Below are 6,069 nucleotides of genomic sequence, written 5' to 3' on the forward strand. Positions count from 1 at the left end.
TTCAAGTCAAAATACAATTATTGCCAGAACAAAAAATACTATCATTATGTATAAATACATCAATTTTCATCTCTTCTTTATTTTTCTTGCATTACACAAATAAGACTTAGAAGGGTAAAAGTGCTTGAGTGTCATTCAAATAAAATCTTCCTGGTCCTAACATCGCCTGCAGTGAATATGGCCTGGACGTGTTCCTGACAGGCTTCACACTGATTTGTTTACTGCACATTCATCATGTTTAAAGGCGTTAGAGTCTCTTTAACCAAACGAAGACACTGGTTTGATCATCACGTCTGTATAATGTAAGGCCTGAATGTTTATGAACACACGCCTCATTAACACGTCAACAGAAATGCATCTTTTCAGCCTGTTAAACATCTGGTCACCCAACTGTCACACACACATGAACTCAAATTCTCATGCATGGATTCAATGCATCTGAATGTGTGTGTGTGTGTGTGTGTGCTTTCAGATGCTCACGACTAACTGAGATTTCCAGCATTTTTCCAATCGATTCATAATGTGCTGCTGAAGGCCACTGCTTCGTTCAGCAAAGCAAACGGCACAGGAAACAATATTCACCCTCCCGTCTTTGTTTCCTTTTAATTGACTTTTTAACAAGGTAACGAAGCGGCAAGGCAGATAGTGAATGAATGGAAGTATCCTCTACTTTATCACTCTGCCTGAGAGAGAGAGCAGACGGCACACAGACATTCATTAACTCACTTATTGTGTTTCTGTACATCCACAGAGAAAGAGCGAGGGAAAACAATGCATCTGAAGCGTGCACGAGTGAAACAACACATGGATCCTAGAGAAATGAGAAGGAACCTGAGACTGGCATTGATTCAGTGCAGCATGGCTTATTTCTGCATAGTTTTGTCTTCAATTTATGTGTGCAAGCGTGCATTGATATACTGCAGCTGTCTGAGTGTCATTGCATTACAAAATCAAAGTGTCAATAACTAATAAAGTTGCACAAACATATTTTACTCAGACGAAAACATGTTGTAAAATATATTTTATAAGAACCTTTTGCTATTAACAATTTTTCTGAATGCTCTCTGAACGTTAAAAACTTTTTTTTTTTTTATGTTCTAAAAACTTTTTTTTCCCCTTGGTTGTGAAAATGTTAACGGAACATTCTATTTTATCATTCTTCAAACGTTACTTTTTAATTTCCTCTGAACATTCCAAAACAAGTAGTAACATTTAAAAAACGTTATCGGTGAACGTCCTGAGAACGTTTCCTGTTAGCTGGAAAAAAAATCAGACCTAGCGATGAAAATGAATATGCATATCATGATGTATAAATAAATTAGGTTCATGCAATTATTAATTAACACCAGAAAAAAATACTATCATTATGTATAAGTACATCCATGAATCATTTTAAACGGTTAGTGCATTGTTACTTTTAAATTTCCTCTGAACATTACGAAACAAGCATTAAAATTTAAAAAACATAATTAGCGAATGTTTCCTGTTAGCTGGAAAAATACGGAAACATCAGACCTAGTGATGAAAATTAATATGCATATCATGATGTATAAATAAATTAGGTTTTCATTTTTTTAGTGTTTTTATAGTTTTATGCAGTATTTTTTTTAAACTATATTCCAGTAAAAATACGATCATGCAATTATTAATTAACCTAACAGAAAAAAAATACTATCGTTATGTATAAGTACATCCATGAATCATTTTAAACGGTTAGTGCATTGTTACTTTTGAATTTCCTCTGAACATTACGAAACAAGCAGTAAAATTTAAAAAACATAATTAGCGAATGTTTCCTGTTAGCTGGAAAAATACGGAAACATCAGACCTAGTGATGAAAATTAATATGCATATCATGATGTATAAATAAATTAGGTTTTTATTTTTTAGTGTTTTTATAGTTTTGTTTAGTTTTTGCATTTTGACATTATTTTGATGACAATTAAGAACATTTTACACAAAAAATATAATCATGATATACACTCCAAAAAATGAACTTATGATGCTGTTCACTTTATTTAAGCAATTCATCTCGATTTAACACCATTATATGGGGTTTCTGGTTTAAATGTAATTAATTCATGTTAAACTGACTTAAAACCGTTACTCTTTAACATAACTTGATGTTTTTATTTTGAGATAACATGTTTCAATGAATTGAAACGGAATTCGGAGGACTCAGAACATTTAAGAACATTTCCAAGCAAAATTGTCATTATTTTTATGCAGTATTTTTTTAACCATATTCCAGTAAAAATACGATCATGCAATTATTAATTAACACCAGAAAAAAAAATACGTTCGTTATGTATAAATACACCCATTAATAATTTTAAACAGTTTAGTGCATTGTTAGTTTTGAATTTCCTCTGAACATTACGAAACAATCAGTAAAATTTAAAGAAACTTTAGACGAACATTCTCAGAACGTTTCCTATTCTTAAAACATCAGATCTAGTGTCGAAAATGAATATATACATATCATGACGTATAAATTAATCAAAAAAACTTTTAACTTTGACATAATTTTGAGGACAATTAAGAAAATTTCCCTACAAAATTCTAATTGTAACGCAGTATTTTTTGTACTGCTCCAGTAAAAGTACAATCATGCAATGTGTCTCTTTGTGCTTGTTTTTTTTTTTTTTAAATGAGCAAAATTTTCTTATTTACAAAATAATAGCTTACACAAGGTAGGGGATCAATGATATACATACACTTATGTGTCCGGATCGGACGGTGGACCTGCGCCTGGACATGACCAGCTCATCCTGGAGCGTCTGCTGAGACCGTGTCCATTGGTGTCTCCTCTGAATTTGCCTCACCTGCACATCATGCTAAAAAACCCTGTCTCCGGCCCAATAAATCCGATCTTTCATGTATTCATATTCTTGTGTAATTGACGCACCTGTCTAACGCAAAGAGAGAAAGAAAAAGGAAAAAAAGAAAATAGTAATAGAGTTTTTTAAATTTTAGTAGCAGTAGTAATCATAATAATAATAAATATAACAACAAAAATAATAGTAGCAGAAGTGGTAGTAATAGCAATGGTAACAATCAAATAGTAGCTGTATCATCTGTGAATTATAATAACGATAATAGTAATAATAATAATAGTTGTAGTTGTTGTGATAGAGGTATAAATAACAAGTATAAGTATAGTAGTATTCATGATGATAATAATAGCAGTAGTGGTAGTACTAGTAATAAATAATAACAGTAATATTATTAGTAATAATAATAATAATAATAATAACTTTAGAACAGTCAGTAACCTTATTGTAGATATACACTATTTAATTTAATTTTATAGGTCTGGGAGCGACTCCACAATTGCCAGTGAGCACAACCAACAGCCATCCCTGAGATGCTTCTGTGTGCTTCTGGTTAATGTAATGAATCCACTGAAGATGAGCTTACACACCTGCAAACTGAAGTTAGTCGTGCTTTTCTCTTCGACAGCATCGATATAAATGATCTTGGAGAATACTAAAGGACACGACAGACTTGCCTTAGCATCAAGAACTACTGGAGGTCACTGTGTGTCAGAGCATTTTGCATTAAATAGATGCACTTGTGGAATTAACTTCATGCTTTTTATGATTCACAGATATTGTTAGGAGGCTGTATATGAACTGTATTGTAGTGCATTGAATTATTTATGCAGACGCAGTACTGTAGTTCTGACATTGCAGACAATAACAGCATATGAATGAACTGCTGACTAAACGCATTGCTGAAGGAGGTTCATGAACAGACCCAGACACAATCTGAGTGCAATTTTGTACATTTAGACTGTGTCGAACGGAGCTCTCTAATTGAAAGAATCACCAAATTAATCAAAAAATTGGATAAACAAACACAAAAGGGGTGATGAATGTCTGCACAGACTCAAAAGACTGAAGGTAACGGCTGTTAAAGAAGCGTGCATGCACACATAATCCATTCTGATCGCGTGTAGAGTTAACAGAACTGACGCATGTGTAAGAGAGATAGCCTGGAGCCTCGCGTTCACCTGCAAACCCAGGCTTTCGCGCTTCTCTCCATGACAGCAAATCAACTGACAGGATGGATTTAGCATCTCAAAGAAGAGATATGCATCAGATATCATCATCATAATCATCAGATCAATTACTGAGAGTGAAAAGCAGCCGCCGGCAGGGACACTGAGAATACGGTTACAGTGGGAACGAGGGATGAGATGAGAGAGAGAGATTAGAGATGGAGAGATAGCGGCCGGATATCTATTCTCTGACCTCCACACACTCTGAAGTGCGGGCTGATCATCTGAAGAAAGAGGAAAAAACTTATTTTCAGGGTGAATGTCAAAGAAAATCAAGCCCATGTGTCAATAAACAATCAAAAGTAGCAGGAAATTATAGTTTCACAAAGAAAATGATTAGAAGCTTTTTTTCTCTGCATTATTTTGATGGCTAGTATTTTTATTCCAGTATAAATACAATAATGAGAATGATAAGTAACAGGATGAATTAAAGCCAGAACAAACATATTATGATGATGTGTAAATAGCATAGATTAATAATTTTATATTATGATCAGGTATTTTGGCATTATTTTGATGACAATTAAGAACATTTCCAATGCATAATTCTCGTTACTTTAATGCAGTATTTTCTGTCCTGTAAATACATTATTTAATCATTTTCTTATTAGACTTTTTGTTGTTGCATTTTTACATTATTTTGATGACAATTAAGAGCATTTCCATACAAATAAAAGTACAAATCATGCAATCATTAGCAATATGCATATCATGATGGAAACAAAGTGATTTTGGTACTAAATAAATGCCTATAAATAAATAAATAAATAAATAAATAAATAAATAAATAAATAAATAAATAAATAAATAAATAAATAAATAAATAGACAGACAGACAGACAAACAAATAAAAAACAAAACAAAAAACAAATATAAATGCCTGTAAATAAACTAATAAACAAATAAGTCAGTCAGTCAGTCAGTCAGTCAGTAAACAAACGAACAAACAAATAAACAAATAAGTCCGTCAGTCGGTCGGTCGGTCGGTCAGTCAGTAAACAAACAAACAAACAAACAAACAAATAAACAAATAAGTCAGTCAGTAAACAAATAAACAAGTCAGTCAGTCAGTCAGTCAGTCAGTAAACAAACAAACAAACAAACAAATAAATAAACAAATAAGTCAGTCAGTCAGTAAACAAACAAACAAATAAACAAATAAACAAATAAGTCAGTCAGTCAGTCAGTCAGTAAACAAACAAATAAATAAACAAATAAGTCAGTCAGTCAGTCAGTAAACAAACAAACAAACAAATAAACAAATAAGTCGGTCAGTCAGTAAACAAACAAACAAACAAACAAATAAACAAATAAGTCAGTCAGTCAGTCAGTCAGTCAGTAAACAAATAAACAAATAAACAAATAAGTCAGTCAGTCAGTCAGTCAGTCAGTAAACAAATAAACAAATAAACAAATAAGTCAGTCAGTCAGTCAGTCAGTCAGTCAGTAAACAAATAAACAAATAAACAAATAAGTCGGTCAGTCAGTAAACAAACAAACAAACAAACAAATAAACAAATAAGTCGGTCAGTCAGTAAACAAACAAACAAACAAACAAATAAACAAATAAGTCAGTCAGTCAGTCAGTCAGTCAGTAAACAAATAAACAAATAAACAAATAAGTCAGTCAGTCAGTCAGTCAGTCAGTAAACAAATAAACAAATAAACAAATAAGTCAGTCAGTCAGTCAGTCAGTCAGTAAACAAATAAACAAATAAACAAATAAGTCGGTCAGTCAGTAAACAAACAAACAAACAAACAAACAAATAAACAAATAAGTCGGTCAGTCAGTAAACAAACAAACAAACAAATAAACAAATAAGTCAGTCAGTCAGTCAGTCAGTCAGTAAACAAATAAACAAATAAACAAATAAGTCAGTCAGTCAGTCAGTCAGTCAGTAAACAAATAAACAAATAAACAAATAAGTCAGTCAGTCAGTCAGTAAACAAATAAACAAATAAGTCAGTCAGTCAGTCAGTCAGTCAGTAAACAAATAAACAAATAA

This window comes from Pseudorasbora parva, chromosome 17, assembly GCF_024679245.1.
Source record: "Pseudorasbora parva isolate DD20220531a chromosome 17, ASM2467924v1, whole genome shotgun sequence".
Lineage (NCBI taxonomy): Eukaryota > Metazoa > Chordata > Actinopteri > Cypriniformes > Gobionidae > Pseudorasbora > Pseudorasbora parva.